This window comes from Gossypium arboreum, chromosome 8, assembly GCF_025698485.1.
Source record: "Gossypium arboreum isolate Shixiya-1 chromosome 8, ASM2569848v2, whole genome shotgun sequence".
Classification (NCBI taxonomy): Eukaryota; Viridiplantae; Streptophyta; class Magnoliopsida; order Malvales; family Malvaceae; genus Gossypium; species Gossypium arboreum.
The window spans coordinates 11942154-11963561 of NC_069077.1; the positions used below are offsets into that span (position 1 = coordinate 11942154).

Consider the following 21408-nt stretch of genomic DNA (forward strand, 5'->3'; position numbering starts at 1 on the left):
TCCAGGAAGTTTTACTATTCCCTGCTTAATTGGTAGTTTGAATATTGATAAAGCACTAGTTGATTTAGGCACCAACATTGATTTGATGCCATATAAAATGTTTAAACAACTTGGTCTTGGGGAACCTAAACCCACTAGGATGAGTGTTCAATTAGTTGATAGATTTGTTAAATATCCTAGGGGAATTATAGAGGACATACTTGTAAAAGTAGATAAATTTATATTCCATATCGATTTCGTTGTGCTTGACAGATGAAGATGTTGAGGTACCTTTAACCTTAGGTCAGCCATTTTTAGCCAATGCTATTGCTGTAATTGATGTGGGTGATGGTAAATTGGTACTTAGAGTAGGTGACGAAGAGATTATTTTTAAAATTTATGATGCCATGAGATTTTGTAGGGAACAGGATAACTCATGTTATTTTACTGACTCTATTGGTCATGCTACCCAAGATTCTTTTCAGGAAATCGTACACAAGGACACGATGGAACTGTGTCTCGCCCAAGGAGAGGGGGTGGATAATGATTCTAAGGTAGGAACCGAACTAAACTCCAATGAAGCCTCCCCAAACCTAGCAGAATATGAGGGAATTAAGGTAAAAGATGAACTTAAGCAAAACCCATCTATTGAAGAACCTCCCAAACTGGAACTTAAACAATTGCCGGATCACTTGGAATATGAATTCCTTCGAAATAATTCTACATTACCGGTAATTATTGCATCCAGCTTGCAACCCAAGAAGAAAAAGGAATTACTCCAAGTATTAAGACAGCATAAAAGGGCCATAGCTTGGAAAATTTCTGACAGTTAAAGGATCAACCCTTCTTTTTGCACCCACAAAATTTTAATGGAAGATGAATATAAACCATGCGTGCAAGCCCAAAGATGACTAAAACCCAACATGAAGGATGTTGTTAAAGCTGAGGTAATTAAACTCCTAAATGTTGGAACTATTTATCCTATTTCTGACAGTTCTTGGGTGAGTCCAGTGCAGGTTGTTCCTAAGAAAGGAGGCATGACTGTTGTAGCCAATGAGAAGAATGGATTAATTCCAACAAGGATAGTCACAGGTTGGAGAGTGTGCATTGATTATAGGAAGCTAAATGATACCACGAGAAAAGATCGCTTCCCCCTTCCATTCATTGACCAAATGTTGGAAAGATTGTCAGGACACATGTACTACTGCTTTTTAGACAGACTCTCTGGCTATTTCCAAATCCCAATAGCTCCTGAGGATCAAGAGAAGATGACATTTACATGTCCATACGGTACGTTTGCTTATCGTAGAATGCCTTTTGGATTATGTAATGCTCCTGGTACTTTTTAGCGCTGCATGATGGTCATTTTTGACGAACTCGTAGAAGATGTCATAGAGGTGTTTATGGATGATTTCTCAATTTTCGGTAACTCTTTCCATATCTGCCTCAAAAATTTAAAATGAGTGTTAATAAGATGTGAGGAAACAAACCTTGTGCTTAACTGGGAAAATGTCACTTTATGGTTCAAGAAGGTATTGTGTTAGCACATAAAATCTCTAGTAGAGGGATTGAGGTTGATAAATCTAAAATTGAAACCATTGAAAAATTACCTCCCCCTAATTCAGTTAAGGCCATTAGAATGTTGGGTTTTATAGAAGATTTATTAAAGACTTTTCTAAAATAGCTAAGCCTTTGACTAAATTACTAGAAAAAGATGTACCTTTTAATTTCGATCAGGAGTGTCTAGAAGCATTTAATACTTTAAAGGATAAACTGACTAAAGCTCCAATTATAATTGCACCTGATTGGAATTCACCTTTTGAACTAATGCGCGATGCGAGTGATTTTGCAGTAGGTGCAGTTTTGGGACAGCGAAAAGATAAAAATTTTCAACCTATCTATTATGCTAGCAGAACTTTGACAGCCGCATAAGAAAACTACACCACCACAGAGAAAGAGCTGCTAGCTGTGGTTTTTGCATTCAATAAGGCCATATTTAATATTGTCTAAAGTTGTCGTTTATACTGACCATTCCGGTCTTCGCCACCTTTTGACTAAAACTGATGCAAAACCTCGACTTATTCGATGGATCTTATTATTGCAGTAATTTGACTTGGAAATTAAGGATAAGAAAGGAGCTAAAAATCTGGAGGCTAACCATCTCTCCAAGCTTAAAACTCAAGTACCAAAGAGATAGATGACATTAAAATAAATGATTTATTCCCTGAAGAACAATTGTTTGCTATATTTTATTCTGAGGTACCTTGGTTTGTAGATATTGCAAATTTTTTGGTAGCTAACATTATCTCAAAAGGGTTGACACATTAGCAAAAGAAGTGATTCTTCGCTGATGTGAAAAACTACTTCTGGGAAGACCCTTTTCTTTTCCGTAAATATGCAGATCAAATCATTAGGAGATGTGTTATAAGGATGGAAGCATTGAAAATCTTGGAACATTTCCACTCAGGACCGACTGGAGGACATTACGGTGGAAATAAGACCGCACATAAAGTCCTCGAATCAGGTTTATATTGGCCCACTCTATTCAAAGATGCCAACAGGTATGTTACGTCTTGTGACAAATGTTAAAGATCAGGTAATATATCCAAACGTGATGAAATGCCTCAGACATATATGCTCTCATGTGAAATATTTGATGTTTGGGGTATCGACTTCATGGGTCCATTCCCTAGTTCATTCGGGAATAAATACATCTAAGTTGTTGTTGATTATATGTCCAAATGGGTTAAAGCCCAAGCTTTACCTACTAATGATGGTAGAGTAGTAGTACGATTCCTTAAGAAACTTTTCTCTTGATTTCGTACACCTAGAGCAATTATCAGTGATAGGGGTAATCATATTTGTGATGCCTAATTTGACAAGACCCTTAAGAAATACAAAGTTCATCACAGAACAGCTACCCCTTATCACCCTCAAACTAGTGGCCAAGTCGAAGTAGCGAACTGAGAGCTTAAACGTATCCTAGAAAAGACAGTAGAATTAAATAGGAAGGATTGGGTGATGAAAGTAGATGATGCTTTATGGGCTTATAGAACTGCTTTTAAGACTCCCATAAGAACATCACTTTACAGACTTGTTTATGGGAAAAGTTGTCACCTACCATTTGAGTTGGAACAGAAGGCATTCTGGGCTATAAAATTTCTAAACCTTGACCCCAAACTTGCAAGTGAAAATAGGTTGATGCAGTTGAACGAGTTAGATGAATGGTGAGTCAATGTATATGAAAATTCGTGCCTATATAAGGAAGCGACAAAGCGTCGCCACGACACCCGTTTGAAGCAACGAAGGCAATTTGAAGTTGGAGATCTTGTCCTGTTATATAACTCAAGGCTTAAATTGTTTCCTGGAAAGCTTAAATCATGATGGTCAGGTCCTTTCGTAGTTCAAACTTTGTTTCCATATGGCACAGTAGATGTAAGTCATCCATCATAAGGCACTTTTAAGGTAAATGGACATCGTCTCAAAATGTATAACGGTGAGAATTTCAAAGATGTTAAAAGAAGAGCTACGGCTCCACGAAGTTACCTAAATATACCCACAAGGTAGAGTCGAGCTTAGACTATAAACAAGCACTTCTCAAGAGGCACCCCGAGCACTAACGGTGTTAACTTCTTTAAATTTTAGTCCTTAACATTTAATTCACTAACTGAGTCACTGAACACAGGATTTTCAGAACCACACGGCCAAGCACACGAGTGTGCCGTAGGCCGTGCACATACCACGAGATGCAACACGGCCGTGTGATACGGCCATGTGAAAATAGAGCAAAAATGTTTCCCCAACACGGGATCCGATAAAGTTGCCACGGCCGTGCAAAATGGCCGTGGGTAATCCTGCCAATTTAACACGGGTGAGCGACATGATCGTGCCCACCGATCGTGGTCGAGCCTGTCAAAATAACACGGGCATGCGCCTGCATACACAGTCGTGAGAGAAGTGAATGAAAATTGAAACGGCCGTGCAATATGGCCGTGTACACCAATGCTCCCAATGTCAAAAACCACGAAACGCACGAGCTAAAATGAGGGCACACGGGCGTGCCCCACGACCATGTGCCCCAATTTCTCTATAAACACCTATTATTTATTTTATTTTTATCTTTGTATTTTGAAATTACTTTTTATTTCCTTTGAATACTATTTTATCTTGAGTTTTTATAATTTTTATTTTCGGCTATTTCATTACGAGTAATTATGCTCCATTATATTTCTGAAAGAGTTCCTGATTTTATCACAGTCATAAAAAGCTCCAAATCTCATCATCAAATAGGAACTAAAAACTCCAATGGAGAAGGACTTATGGACTAATGAACCTCTACCACCACCGGAGTATCCTCCTCCACTCTCATCATTGCCTTAGCCGATTATTCTTCATAACTCCAAATCAAGGAGTTCATTCATCATTCAGGAAGTTTCACTTCTCTCTCTATCTTATGATTATTTATCTTTGTATCTATCTTTGTACATTGAGGGCAATGTACATCTTAAGTGTGGGGAGGTCTTTCATATCATCATTAGAAATCCCTGAATTTTGTCTTATTCTCACGTGAATCACTCATATCACTATTAGAATGAATTTTAGTTAATTTATTATTTTTATTGATATGTCTTGAATTAAAACATAGGCAATTATGCATTGATTGTTTAAACTTTAAGACATTAGGGAATCAAGCATGGTAAGTTGATTTTTGAAGAATTATAAACTTTTAGGTCGTTTCCCTAAGTTTAGGTATTATCGTGAGTTGAAATTCACAAGTTTAAACATCAAAAAGCCATAATTTTTATGAGATCTTGAGCCTTTAAAGCATATTTTATTTATTTCATGGTCACTTTTATTATGAGTGTGTCAGTATTGATTTGTTATTCTAGAACTTGCTTGATTATGCATGTCAAGACCACACCGTTTGATTTGATATGTCAAGATGATGAAGGCACTTAGGTTTAACCCACTCACTCCACAAAAGCCTACCTTCATAATTGACCCTTAGTGAACCCCTTTGAGCCTAACAAGCCATTAATTGATTTACCCTCAATATTAACCCATAACCCATTATTGTTGAAATCCCCTAATTTGATCCCTATTTTTATCGAGATTTGATTTGAACTAATTGCTTAGCTATGTTTTGTTCTTCTATGTATTTGATTTGTTCTTAAAAAAAATTATTACTTCAATACATATTAGTAGTAATTCGTCATTTTTGAGCTTGAGTGTTAATTCCATATTCTGAGAAGAAGCTCACTTGTATTCAACTGATGGCTGGTTATTTTTCTAGCTAGATAATTTTTCAATTCAATCTCAATTCTAACCTTTTCTTTCAGCTTGTGACCATACCCCCTAACCAAAGCCACATTACAACCCTCTAAAAGACCTTTTTGATTGATGTATCAGCTCAATTTATAGTGGTGGAGACATGGGAAATCAACACGGCCTGGACTTCCTCACACGGGCATGTCACATGGGTGTGTCCCTTTAACAGGATCAAAGCATGACTTACATGGGTAGACTACACATCTATGCCTATTCAGCAGCCTTGACCACGAGCTGGAGTAATCGTACACGGGCGTGTTACACGGGCGTGTCCCTACGGAGCCCAAGTATAACCCTATTTGGAAAAGGCCAATTTTGAAGGCTCTTAGGCATTCTAAAGCCTATTTAAACACCTGAGGAGGCACTTAAGAAGGGAGACACAGAGGAGGAGGCAAGAAATTACTCAAGGGAAGCCGATTGGTCCATTTCTTCTATAATTATAAACTAAGCCCCTAAATACCTAAGGGGAATGAAACCTAAGATGGATCTTGTTATTATTATCTAAATTGTATGATAAATATTTGACTTGTTCTTAATTATGTGTTCTTAATTCTTGTTTTAATGTTCCAGGATATTGATTCAAGTTAATTCTCTTATTCAGAGGAGGAATAGACCCTGTCTAAGAGTAAATTTGTCATAATTAAGCGGAGTTGATTGCAAACGTAGAGATAGGGTGATAAGATTTTGCCGAATTTGGGTGAAACCTAATAAAGGGATCCATAGATTAATTTAATGCAACACTAGGTGTTAATTAGAAAGAGATTTCAATTAATCAACCTAGCGTTAGACGTTATTAGTTTTGAGAGAGATAATAATATAACTTAGGGATTTCTACGGATCAATTCAAATGAATAAATCGTCTGATTCAGAGTCAAATAACAAGTGAAGTCTACGTGGATTTTTCCTTGGGTATTGTCTTAATCAATCGAGTTTTCCCAAAAGTTTTTTTCCAATTTTCTCTCTGTGCACTCTTAGTTTAGTTAATTAGTTTAGATAAATAAATTCGTTAATTTTTAGGCTACATAATAAAAAGAAAGTAATTACTAGTACTCTTGATTCCTTTGGGTTCGACAATCCGGTCTTGCTAAAGCTATATTATTGTTCGATAGGTACACTTGCCTTCATCGTGATAATAGTTAGTTTCAAGAACAATTAAGTATAAATATTAAAAACCTATCACGAATATCACGTATCATTAACCCATAACCCATTATTGTTGAAATCCCTTAATTTGATCCCTATTTTTGTCTAGATTTGATTTGAATTAATTGCTTAGCTATGTTTTATTCTTCGTTGCAATAATTAAGTTCTATGTTTTTTGACTTGTTCTTAAAAAAAACAATACTTACATACATATTAGTAGTAATTCGTCGTTTTTGAGCTTGAGTGTTAATTCCATATTTTGAAAAGAAGCTCACTTGTATTCAACTGATAATTAGTTATTTTTCTAGTTAGGTGATTTTATCAATTCAATCTCGATTCTAACCTTTTCTTTCAGCTTGTGACCACACCCCCCAACCAAAGTCACGTTACAACCTTCTAAAGACCTTTTTGATTGATGTATCATCTCAATATATAGTGGTAGAGATTTGATTTTCATGCAAGCCTATGGTAAAAACTTTTCATAATGACTAATGAGTGCTTTATTTGATGTCCTTAAACACCTCAAGTGATTTGAGTGAATCTTTAGTGAGGATGTTAAACTCTGTGATATTTTGATCAAAGGTGATTACTTAGATGAGGGGGGACACCTATGTTTTCGTGATAAAATGCTCAACATGGAATGTTTGAAACTTTGATGTACTTTTAGTTGAATTTTCAATGTATGAATACTTATGGATTATTTTGAGATATTATTGATAGGTGTTATAAATCGAGAAGAATTTATTTTGATTGTGAGTTAAGGACAAGCAAACGCTTAAGTGTGGGGGTATTTGATAAACCGTAATTTATACATATTTTTATCTCATGCTTAGCACATTTATGGCTAGTTTCTCCTTAGATTTGGTGCATTCGATGCTCCTAATTCTTTAATTTCATGTTTTATACTTAGGTGAGCATAGGAGAATAAAAAGAGCGAGAAACGAGCCGAAAGAGGAGAAAATGGACCCACATGGGAAATCAACAAGGCCTGAACTTCCTCACACGGGTAAGCCACACGGCCGTGTCCATTTGGTAGGATTGAAGCACGAATTACACGAGTAGACTACACGCCCGTGCCTATTTAACAGCCTTGACCACGGGCTAGAGCAATCACACACGGGCGTGTCCCTGTAGAGCCCAAGTATAGTCCTATTCAGAAAAGGTCACTTTTGAGGGCTCTTAGGCATTCTAAAGCCTATTTAAACACCTGAAGAGGCACTTAGAACACATACACAGAGTAGGAAGCAAGGAATTACTCAAAGAAAGCCGATTGATCCATCTCAGAAGTCGGATTATTCATCAAGACTGAAGATCTCCGCTTCAATTTCCATTCAGGAGTTTTGGGTTTTCTTTATGTTTTGTATTTATTATTCTTCTGAGATGTTTTCTTTTATAATTATGACCTAAACCCACTAAATACCTAAGGGGAATGAAACCTAAGACGGATCTTGTTATTATTATCTGAATTATATGATAAATATTTGAGTTGTTCTTAATTATGTGTTCTTAATTCTTGTCTTAATATTCCTGGATATTGATTCAAGTTAATGCGGTTATTCAGAGGAGTAAAAGTCTCTGTTTAAGAGCAAATTTTTCATAATTAAGAGGAGTTGATTGATAAAACATAATTTATACATATTTTTACCCCATGTTTAACGCATTTTATGGATAATTTTCCATTAGAATTGGTGAATTCGATGCTCCTAATGCTTTAATTTCATGTTTTATACTTAGGAGAGCATAGGAGAGCGAAAGGAATGAGAAACGGGCCAAAAACAGAGAAAATGGGCCAAAGTACGAACTTAACACGGCCTGGACTTCCTCACACGGGCAGACCACACGGCCATGTCAATCTGGTAGAATCGAAGCACGACTCACACAGGTATAGCACACACCCGTACCATTCTAACAGGCTTGAACACAGCCTAAAATAAACGCACACGGGCGCGTCACACGGGCGTGTCACACAAGCGTGTCCCTGCCGAGCCCAAGTTAAGTCCAATTCAGAAATAGCCACTTTTGAGGGCTAATAGGCATTCCAAAGCCTATAAATACACGCTAGAAGAGGAGAAAAGAGGACACAGTGAATAGGGAGTAAGGAATTACTCCAAGGAAGCTGATTGATTCATCTCAGAAGCCAGATTCATCATCAAGACTGAAGATCTCTTCTCAATTCCCCTTCAGGAGTTTTGGGTTTTCTTTATGTTTTGTATTCTTTATTTTTCTGAGATGTTCTATTATTTAGTTATGAAATAAATCCCCTAAATACCTAAGGGGAATGAAACCTAAGACGAATCTTGTTATTATTTTCTGAATCGTATGATAAATATTTAACTTGTTCTTAATTATGTGTTCTTAATTCTTGTTTTGATATCCCAGGATACTGGTTCAAGATAAGCTCTTATTCAGAGGTGGAATAGACCCTGTCTAAGAGTACATTTATCATAATTCAGGGTGACAAGATTTTTCCAGATTAGGGTGAATCCTAATAAGGGGATCGATAGATCGAGTTAATGCAACCCTAGTGTGTTAATTAAAGAAAAGTCTCGGTTATTCAATCTAGGGATTAGACGTTATTAGTCTTGAATAAGGATAATAACATAACTTAGGGATCTCTACGGAACAAGTTGAATGAATAAATCGTCGATTCATAGCCAGAATAACAAGTAAAGTCTAAGTGGATTTTTCCTTAGGTATTGTCTTCATTCAATCGATTTTCCCAAAAGCAATTCCCCAATTCTATTCTCTGTGAGTTCTTAGTTTAGATAATTAGTCAGTTAAAAACAAAACCTCATTATTCTTAGGCTAGATAATAAAAAGACAGTCATTACTAGTACTTTTAGTTCTTTTGGGTTCGACAATCTGGTCTTGCTAAAACTATACTACTGTTCAATAGGTACACTTGCCTATATCACGATAATAGTTAGTTTTAAGAACGATTAATTATAAATATTTAAAACCCATCACGAAATATCGCGATCAAGTTTTTGGCGCCGTTGCTGGCGGACTAAGATATTAGGAACGCTTAATTTTTTATTACTTTAGCCATTTATTTTCCTTGCAATTTTATTTTATTTTATTATTATTATTATTTATTAACCTACTCTTTCTTTCTCTTGGCTGGTTTACATAGTTTATGACTAGAAGAAACCCGTTAGGGCCACTACTTTTTTACGAAGGATCTATAACAGCCCGATTTAGGGCCTAGTCAGAACAGGGGTCTCGGGACCACAAATTTGAAGTTAGAAAAAATTTATTTTATTATTTTTATGTGGTTATAGTATGATTTTATTAGTGCATGAAAAATTTGGTGAGCTAATTTTAATGTTTTCTAGCCCAATTTCGAAAATGGACTAAATCGCATAAAAGGCAAAAGTTACTGTAACAGCCCAATTTTAACCCTATTTGGAACGGTGGTTTCGGGACCCCGAATCTGAGTCAAAATAATATTTAAATATTATTTTCTATGATTAAAATGTGTGAAGTTGCTTTTGTGAAAGTATCGTTTAAAAATTTTTGATGTTTGGAGGTCGATTGATGAAAAAGGGTTTAATCGCGTAAAATAAAAATTTAAGGGTTAATGTATAAGGGCCAAATTATGAATGTTTTTATACTATGGAATATTAAGGTTGCAATTTAGCCATAATTAGGAACTAGTGGCCGGCCAAAATGCATGAAATAGTAACTTGAATTGTTTATTATATATTATGACATTATGATATATTTTAATATATATTAATATATTATATTTGATAAAAGATGAAAGTGTTCATCTTTTTATGCTCATTTGGCCGAAACTAAGAGAAAAAAAAAGAAAGTCTAAGCTTTGGTATTTTCGGTCCTTGCAAATTCAATTAGGTAAGTGATTTGAGTTCGGTTTTTTTTAATTTTTACGTTTTTGAGATCGTTGCTATGAATATTATAAAGCCCATGCTTGAAATTTTGAAATTGATTATGTATTCATGAAGTGTCATTGTTAATAGTTTGATGAAATTTATGTTTGATGTTAAAAATAAGATAAATGTGTTAGATTAACATTTTGGTATTGAATATTTTTTGGTAATTTTGAGCATTTAGGGTTAAATTTTGAAAATATTAAATTGAAGGATTAGATTGTGAAATTAGTGAAATGGGAGGACTTATATAAGCCTAGTGAACATTCGGCCTTAGCATTGTACATGCAAATTCTTTATATTTTGTATTTTGTAAAATTGGATTAAATTGTAAAAGTGCATAATGTTAAGGGTGATTTGGTAAATTGCTCAATTATGTGTATTTGGATTTAAATGAATAAAGTTTTATTTGAATGAGCTTAATTTGGAACTTTTAGATCAAGAACCAAAAGATCGGACGTGGATCGGGAAAATCAAAAATCGTTGAGTAGTCAAACTCAACTGTCCGTCGATATCCGAGGTAAGTTATTAAGCAAATTTTTGTGTTGTTGATATAAATTTAAATCAAATTAAGTAGAAGAGCTGAATTGAATTACATGAAAGATTGATGTTGCGAATTTAAAAGAAATTGATGAACTTAAATTGGCGTGTATTGAGTAATAGAATTTAGGCACTAAGTGTGCGAGTGTAAACGATTACGGATGTGAATCTTGCACTAAGTGTGCAAATGTGGTTATTGAGCACTAAGTGTGCGAGTTTAAATATTAAGCACTAAGTGTGCAAATTGTATATATATTTTCCGAGTAAACATTGGCGCTAGGTGTGAGATTTATTTGAGTAGTTCAGAAATGGTTGAATGAATTAAAGCTTCAAATTTCTTGATGAATAACTATGATGTATAGCTCAAGTTTGTGTAAGTGAGCATCGATTCTATGTGATGAGTATTATAAATTGAAAGTATGCATAAAGATAGATTGGATTTAATGGCTTTGTGATCGAATATATTAATGTTATTCGATGATGAATGTTAAATGCATTGATTTTTTTTTTGTGTTTGTGAGTAATGTAGTATATTATGGTTGAGCAAATGCATATTGGGCATATGATTAATAAATTATTTTGAATGTGGTAAGATATTGATTAATTGATCTAGTAGCATGACTTAGTTAGATAATACTAGCCTATTAAATTTAATTTGGAGTTGTTGAAGCTTATAACTTACTAAGCTATGGTAGCTTACTTTGGATGTGTTTTTCTTGTCTCTATTTTATAGATTTTGGAAATCGTTCCGTGCTCGAGGATCGTTAGTAAAGTCATCCACACTATCTTCAATATTTTGGTACTTTTAAAAGTTGGTTCGGTACTTATGACATGTATAAGCTAATAACTCTTTTGGAGATGTTTAAATTTCATATATGTTTAATGGTTAAGTCATGCGAAAATAACTTAATTTACATGTTAAAGTTTGGTTATATTTGGTTGTGGTTTGAGTTTGCCTTTATTTGTGATGTATAAATTATGTGCATTTGTTTATAGTAATGATCAATATGGTATGTATATGTTGTGGTAAGTGAGTTGTTTTATATGTTATTGGTTTATAATCGAAAATTTTACTTATAATTTGGTCAATTGTGGGTTGGATATTGATATTCGGTGTTAATGGCAAGCATGAATATGTTTTAAGCTTAGTGATTGGTATTTATATTTGGATTATTACCTACATGATTTTGCTATGTATATTGAATATATATATATATGGTTTTATATAGATGTTCAAAATGATTGAAATGGACATGGTTATTTTACTTAAACATTGATGACAAATGATGCACATTTGGTCTTGTTATAATCTTATTTCATGCGCATAAATTTTTGTTAAGTACTTATATATATACCTTATTTTGTTGAGTAAATATCAAGCATTGATGGCATTTGGTTTAACCTATTATTATTTTTTTTTTTTGAATTCGTAAAATGGTGAATTGACCTTGTTAGTAAGTATAAACAAATGAGTTGTTAAGTTTATATTTAAATTTGGCTTGGCAACATATTATTATACAGTTATAATTTACTATATGAATGTTCAAAGGTTGTTGTGATCGTTAGGTAATACCTCATAACCCCTCTAGCGGCAGAATCGGGTTAGGGGGTGTTACAGTTACATTTTAGTACCCAAATGAGTTATATAGCTAAAAAACTTAAATTGAGGGCTTTTAAAGGGAAATTACACCCTTTTTATTAGTGTTGGCTGGCCATGTGATGGGTTTTAAGCAAATAGTCAAAGGGTTAGGTGGATGATGTCATGATTTAGTGATAAAATAATGCCTAAAAGCGTAGATATCATTTCTTTCTTCTCCATCTCTCTTCTCCACCGAAAATATCAGCAAAAATGGAGTTCTTAAGGCTGAAAATTTTCAGCAAGTAAAAGCCCTCACAAGTAAGTGATTCCCACACCTTTTGTTGATGATTTTTGCATTTTTGAGACCCTCGAAGCATGAGTTTTCAAATAAGGGTGATATCTTGCAAAATGGACAAGAGTTTAGAGTGTTTCCATGAAAGGATTTGTAATGTCTATTGATTTTTTATGGAGGAATATGAGTCCTAGTTGTGTTATAAACAACTTTTGTAAAAGGTGTTAGCATGAAAACACCTAAAGGGGCTATTTTACATAAGTTGTAAAATAGTTAATAAGTATGTAGAATAGTGATAATTTGAAGTTGCTATAATAGTAAAAATAGTTCAGTTAGGCCTAAGATACAATGAAATTTGATGAAAATCGATTTTCGGGCATAGGGGCAAAATGGTCATTTTACCAAAGATGTAAATTTATGATTGCTTAATCCTAATTAGTGACTAAACAAGTGCATATTGTCATTATAGATTAAGAATTACCAAATTTGAACCTAGATCGGGGGAAGGCCAAGTAAACTGACTAAACTGAATAGTCAAGTACTTTTTGTGAACCGAGGTAAGTTGTATGTAAATGATACAACTACACTGTTAATACTTATATTCATATCACCATTGAATTGATATTGTATGAGTTGTCAAGTTATGAATTGAGAATGCCTAGTAATATTTGAGATAATAGAAATATCCCGTTGAAACATTAGGATATGAACTGGATATTCATACCAAGACATTTGGGCGATTTGTGCGCCAATGTAAAACATGTCTGGGACAAGCATCGGCCACATTATGATAGCTAGTGTAAAACCATGTCTGGGACATGGCATCGGATCCAGACGAGGGCTAGTGTAAGACATGTTTGGGACATGCAACAGCCATACTATGATAGCCAGTGTAAGACCATGTCTGGGACATGGCATCGGCACAGAGATGAGTGACAGTGTAAGATATGTCTGGGACATGCATCAGCCTCGACAGAGATAGCCAGTGTAAAACATGTCTGGGACACGCATCGACTAAGAGATGTGCTAGTGTAAGACATGTCTGGGACATGCATCAGCACATGTATATGAGAGCCAGTGTAAGACCATGTCTGGGACATGGCATCGGCAATATATCCCATGTTGAAGGTTCATAGAATATCCAGTAGTATTCCAAACGTTTCAATGATGAAAGTTATAGATCAATTTTGATAAAGAAAGAATAATCATGTTGTGAGTGGTACAGGTACCTATATGGTAAGCATGAGTAACGAGCTTAATTTAGAGAATGTGACTTGAGTAGATGATAATGAGTAAGTTAAATTATGTTTACCTTTGAACTATACTAATGGTGAGATTGTTGTTGTATATTTATTTATATGCAACTTACTAAGCTCTACGCTTACCCTCTTTCCTTTCCCTCTTCTTTCAGTGTTATCAAACTAACTTAAGGATCCCTTAAAGTCAGAGATATCAATCACACTATCGACCGCAATACCCAGTATAGTTGGATTTATATTTTTTATGGTGGCATGTATTGGGCTAGACTAGGATGTTGTATTAAGAGAATGGTTCATGTATTTTGGCTTAAGTCAAAGGCCCTTCATTTTGTAATCAAGCCTAGAATAATGGCTATCATTCATTTTGATGAATGCATATAATGTTCTTTCTATGAATGAATTAGTGCCCATTGTGATGAGATTTATATATTGAAATGATCCTGTGTAGGTTGTGCAAAATGGGTGACAAAAGGGCTTGGGAAATAGCCTAGTTTGTCCACACGAGTAAGATACACGGGCATGTGTTTAAGCCGTGTGTGACACACGGCTCACACCCATGGGCGTGTGTTATGGCCATGCGTCCCTTGCACTTAAATTTTTAAAGTCATTTTAGCACATGGGTAGGCCACGCGGGCGTGTACTCAGGCTGTGTCATAAAGTCAGTATGTATGTTTGTAGCACACAGACAAGAGACACGGCCGTGTGTATCGGCCGTGTGAAGGACACGATTATAGGGCACGGGTGTGTTCGAGGGCCATGTGGTTTTGGTAGAATGCTTATGATTTCAAACACGGGCATGTCCCTGGCACATGGTCGTGTGTTCTATACCCACACGGGCGTGTGGAGTCTTGATGCATAAAAATTTTCTAAGTTTTCATGAGGTCTTGGTTGGGTTGCAAACAACCCTGGATTTATGATTGGGCCTCGTAAGCCCATATACGAGATAGTTGCTTGTGAAAGGAGAAGTTTTTAAATTGTTTGAAATTTCACGGCCCAGTTTTATACAGTTGGTTTGAGTTTAAGTCAGGTAGCACCACGAACCCTATCCTAGCGCCGGATAAGGGTGAGGCGTGTTACAAAACCGATCGCATAGTTCGTAGAAACCAAAGAGAAATAAGGTGAAGCTTAAGATACACAGAGAACGAGTAAGAAGACGATACTCAACCCCCAACCGAAGGGATGGCTGAAAACCAAGGCGATCAGCTACCTTCTGCAATTGCGGTTAATCAAAATCCTACTCCACGCACTATGTATGATTATGCTAAACCTTATTTATCAGGAACTGAATCTAGCATAGTTAGACCTACTGTAGCTGAAAATACTTTTGAATTAAAACCTAACACTATTCAGATGATACAGCAATTTGTTCAATTTGATGGTTTGCAAGATGAAGATCCCAACGCTCATTTAGCAAACTTTTTGGAATTTTGTGATACATTTAAAATCAATGGCATTTCTGATGATGCCATTCGTCTTCGGTTATTTCCCTTTTCATTGAGGAACAAAGCTAAATAGTGGTTGAACTCGTTACCACGAGGATCAATTACTACTTGGGAATAAATGACCGAAAAATTTTTACTAAAATATTTTCCGCCGGCTAAAACGACTAAATTACATAATGATATCACTTCTTTTGTGTAGATGGATTTAGAAACACTCTACGATGCATGGGAGAGATAGAAAGACCTTCTGAGAAGGTTCCCTCACCATGGGTTACCGCTTTGGCTCCAAGTACAAATATTTCACAATGGTCTGAATCCTTTGACTCGGCAAATGGTAGACGCAGCTGCTGGCATAGGACAAACTTGTTACTATTAGGTAAATTTGGTAATTGTCTTATGTATATATACACTTTGCATATGTCTAATTTTCATTATATTATTATCTACTTAAATGTTTAGTTAAAGGTAAGTTTATGGGGATTTAGATAGAGCACCACTAAGAACAATGGTATGCTTAGCATGTTAAACTATTTTCCACTCAGAGGTCGAAAATTAGATTCGAGAATACCATAGTGGAGCTTTGCATTGACTCGAGTCACATTCATATTAGTCTATATCCATATCTTGAGTTATTATGACTGTGTATGTATATTTGATGATAATTTGGCATGTATTTAGGACTCGGACGTGGTGACTAGTGTTTATAAGTGTTACGCCTGTGTATTTCCTTATGGCAATGAATGAATTATGAATTATGTTTTAAGTTAGTAAATACCTTGAATTGTTTAGGGATGTCATTAAATGGTATTATGCATGTTTAAATCATTTTGAGACAAACTTTGTGTTGGAAAAAAATAGATTCTTGGAAGCTTTGAGGCATTTTTTCGATTAGTAAAGGTGGATAGTTGAATCATAAAATTGTAATTTTATGTTCTATCCCATGAAAAATTTACAATGGTATATCATATACTCAAAATGGTTTAGTGATGAATAAGAAATTGATGCTCAAAGTAAGTTGTGAATTATGTTGAGGAAAATGGAAAGCTTAGTCCCACATTGGTTAGATATCAAGTGTGAAATATGTTTATATATGTGAATCAACTTGATGGAATGCTTTCCGTCGCGCGTAGGGGGTGCAAATCCAAACTAGCCAGGGTTGGGGGCACACTCGCACAACGTGGGCGACATGAAATGTTTGGACCAATCGGACCTTCTAGGCTTGCAGATATTTTAGCCCAATACATAATCTTATTTTTTTCCTAAGTAGAGCTTATCTGTTTGAAATTAAATGGCTCTTTTAATTCAAAAGTTAATTTGGGTTTAATGGCTCCTTAATTCATGGACACATTATTGGCTCCATTTGTAAAAAAATTTCTAAAATTTTTTCATTTGAATATTATTTAAAACCAAATAATTTGTAAGAAAAGATATACATTGAACTTTCTAAAATTTCGAGAGATATTTTCCCTACATACTTTTCAAACTGTTTTCGGTGATAGATGAAGGCAAGGCTACTATTCGTTGATCACTGCAGCTATGCTACTGCTGTGCTCATCTTATTGTTGTATCCTGGGAGACAGTCAACCAACGTACCTCCAGCACGAAATGAACGGGTGAATCTATCTTAAGGAAACTGTGAAAACAGTCCTCAACTACCAGTCCGTTTTTCCTACCTACCTATAAGTATAGTATTTTAATTCAGTCTTTATTTCTAAATTTTATGATTATATATATATGTATATATGTATATTTAAATTGTTCTCATTCGATCTTGTGATTTAAATAAATATTTACATTACTGTTTATTTTACAAACGTGTGTGCAACAATCTTAAGATAGATTTTCTTTAATACTTTCTAATTCGAGACGAATAAGACACCGAGGAGAAATTGTTTTCTGTTTTCTCTAGAACTAAAGGAGCAGCCGAATCTGTCTTAAGGAAACTATGAAAACAGTCCTCAACTACTAGTCCGTTTTTCCTACCTATCAATGAGTATAGTATATTAATTCAATCTTTATTTTTAAATTTTCTGATTATATATATATGGATATTTATATTGTTCTCATTCGATCTTGTGATTTAAATAAATATTTACATTATTGTTTATTTTACTAACGGGTGTGATTACTAATATATATATATATATATACATAGTTTTTTTAATTAAGAACAAGTTAAATATTCATAGACTAACTTATTACAAACAAGACATAGCTAAGCAATTTCTTCAACTCAAATCTCGACAAAAATAGGGATTAAATTAATTTAGGGGATTTCAACAATAATGCGTTAAAGGTTAATATTAAGGGTAATACAAGAAATGGCTTGTTAGGCTCAAGGGGGTTTACTAGGGGTTAATCATGGAGGTAGGCTTTTCATGGCATGAGTGGGTTAATCCTAAGTGCCTTAATCATTTTGATATATCAAATCAAATGGTGTGGTCTCGTCATGCATAATCAAGCAAGTTCTAGAATAACAGTTCAATACTGACGCACTCAAAGCAATAATAAAAGTGACAATGAAAGAATTAATAGATGCTCAAAAGGCTCAACAATCTCACAAAAAATTATGGCTTTTTGATGTTTAGACTCGTGAATTCCAACTCAAAGTAATACCTAGACTTGGGGAAACAACCTATAATTTTAAATTCTTAAAAATCAACTTATCATGCTTGATTCTCTAATGTCTTAAAGTTTAAATAATCAATGCATAAATCCCTATGTTTTAATTCAAGATATACCAATCAAAATCATAAATTAATTAAAATTTATCCTAAGTATGATATGAGAGCTTTTCAAGAGAACAAGGTGATTATTCAGGGATTTTTCTGATAATGAAATAAATACCTCCCCCCACACTTAAGATGTACATTACCCTCAATGTACAAAGATAGGTATTATAAAATAAAAATAAGATAGAGAGAGAAGTGAAACTTCCTGTATGATGAATTCCTCGAACTATAGTTTTGGACAGTAATCGGTTCGAGAGTGGAGGAGGATACTCTGGAGGTCGTAGAGGTTCATTAGTGTAGCACCCCAAACCCGGCCCAGACGTTATGACCGGATCCGACATGCCATATCGAAGCGTTTAAAACGTTTTATATTGTTGATCCAGAAAAACTTACTTAGTGTTTTAAAAGATAATTTCATTATAGGTTAAAGTGAATGGAAGCTGTGCACCAGGTAGGAAACCGGAAAAGAGGTGGTGAGTCCATCGGACTGCTTAAGTACCAAGCTCCCTTCGGATCCAATCCTAGACATGCATACCACCATTGCCACACCTTAAAGTCATGGATATTTCTAGGAAACCAATTTGATTAAGTCATTTTTAGAAAAATTGATTAATTTCGGAAAATACTTTCATTGCGGAAGCTTTGCTTGTTGTCGTGTTATTTTGAAATCAATTGTTGTTTTTGAAAACACACCCTAAAGCTATCCAATTTCAACAGTTAAAATAAGTAATACCTATCTTAGTAATACATATTAAAACCATAAAAAATAATTAAGCGGCCTTATTAAATTTAAAAACCCAAAACTTCAAACGTAAATAAAAGGATGTCCAGTTCACCAGAAGAAAATCAAACTTTCAGAACGGGTGGCCACTTCGAATTCCCTCACAGCTCCAAGCCCACTATGGTTGGGGATTACCTGCGTGGATGAAAATAAAAGGGGTGAGTTTGGGGAAACTCAGTGTGTAAATTAACCTAACCATAGCCTATATTAGCTCAAACCACAGAAATAGAATAAGTTGGCCTTAGCCCAGAATAGAATTTAGAATAAAGCCCATAGGCCCATAACAGAACAGAACAGGTATTACATGTTTATGTAGAAACCCAACCATATCCAACCGTATACACCCCCGTACCAACCTTACACCGTGTAGGGAGACAACTCGATCCACCCAACCGCTACACACCACAGAAATCGCAGCGAGGCTGCCAGATATTGTGACGGAGTCACCAGATACAGATATTGTGGCAGAGCCACCAGATCAGATAATTGTGGCATAGCCACCAAGACGCTTCCTCCATAGTATAACCCAAGTCCCCATGCAACAAATATATAATCATGGCATACATCATACAGAATCAGATCGTTATGCTTTTCAGTCAAAAGTAACCCTAGGGGTATAATGATAATTTTGCATACATAGGGGTATTCAAGTAATTTAACTATTCTTAAGGTTTTCATACATAACATAGCCATTTATGTACGATCAGAAACACTTACCGCGTTTTCTTACCAATTTGGGCCCGTTGGCCCATTATCCCGTTTTTGGCCCATTAAGCCCAAAAATATCGAAATGCACAGAATCGCGCACTCTGCAGTCTTATCACTTTAATTTATCATATACATCAAACTATTAATCTCATGAGCATTCACACACTCGTAAGATCTCAAAATAACGGCTTTTCGGCATTTCGGCATTTCGACTTTTCGGCTTGTGCCGATCTAGTCTATAAGAGGGTGTTAGTTACACACCTGTTTGCGACGATATGGTGACGAGATCCACACACGAACTGCCTACAATTGGATTACTAACACGTTAATCTAACTATTCAAATACGAACTATGTATTAACCCCTTACAATATTCGGCCAATCACACCTACAGATCAGAGTAAGCTTATAAGAAATCAATAAGCAACTCATTAACAAATTTGTCAATGTTTACCACATAATCATAATTTCACTGCAAGCTATCTTCCTAAGCAACAATCACTAAATCATTTATAACTGGAGCTACGAAACTCCAAATCAAGTGACGTTAATTTTCCCTGAAAATAGACTCATATATCTTCTATCCATAAAATTTTTAGAATTTTTGGTTTAGCCAATCAATACCAGATTTTTCTCAAAGTTTCCCATGTTTCACTATTTGACTAATCTAACCACTCTTCATTACGAATCAAATTTCTCATTGTACAGAATTCAAAATATGTTCTTGTTTATTTCATTTGAAACTAGACTCAATAAGATTTAATTACATAATTTATTCAGCTTCTAATTCATCTCCCACAATTTATGGTGATTTTCCAAAGTCACGTTACTGCTGCTGTCCCAAGCAGATTTATTACCAAATCACTCTTTCACACATACCTTGCATGTATGTTATTTAAACATGTATATCACCAATCAATCATCACATATCTATGATTTTACTTAAGTATAATCTCCATTTCATCATTTTAAAGCACAACATGTTAGCCGATTTTTCCTTTAGCATCTAAGGCACATGCATGCTCATTTGTTTGGCTCAACTTCACCTATCTTCCATTTTTCATCAAAAGAACATGAAACAACAACCATTTCCTTCATTTTAATTCATGACTAAATGCTCACAACACAACTAAAACCAAAATATGCTTTAAGAGTTAAGGTAGAATCAAGAAGAACTCATGAACATCAAGATAGAAGCAAACTACCATGAACTTACCTTCAATTTTCTTCCCCAAGTGACCGAACATTCAAGAGCTTTCTCCTCTCCTTTCTCTTCTCTAACTTTCGGCTATGATGAACAAAGATGGACAAAACTTTGTTCTTTTCACCCCTTTTTCTTTTAATAAAATTTCATATTTCATCCATTTAATTCTTTAATACAAAAGACATGAAATGCCCATCATGGAACATTTACCTAAACCATTATCATGGAACATTTACCTAACCCATTATCATGGAATATTTACCTAATCCATTATCAATTTGTACCATGAATTATGGATATCAAGTGCTCATATTGTCTACAACAACATGATGGCTAGCCATTTCATGTAAAATGGGAGGTTTGTCATGCAAATCCTCCTATTTTGCACTCCTATTTATTTGGCTAGTTCAATTTAGCCTATAGCATTTTCAAACATTTTCACATAGGTCCTATTCATAATTTCACCCCCTTTTTTCTTATGGAACAAAAATTAACTAAAATTGCCGGGTTCTATCTTAAGCTTGGGCCT

At 34.9% G+C, this 21408-nt stretch overlaps 1 long non-coding RNA gene across 1 annotated transcript; it reads right to left on the bottom strand.

Annotated features, from left to right (window-relative positions):
• Nucleotides 1-18859: 18859 nt before the first annotated feature.
• LOC128296448 (uncharacterized) lies at nucleotides 18860-19987 on the bottom strand. Its single transcript, XR_008287065.1, has 2 exons — nucleotides 19938-19987; nucleotides 18860-19103 (listed from the first exon to the last, which is right to left on the bottom strand). It is a non-coding gene; the product is annotated as an uncharacterized LOC128296448 (long non-coding RNA).
• Nucleotides 19988-21408: the final 1421 nt, after the last annotated feature.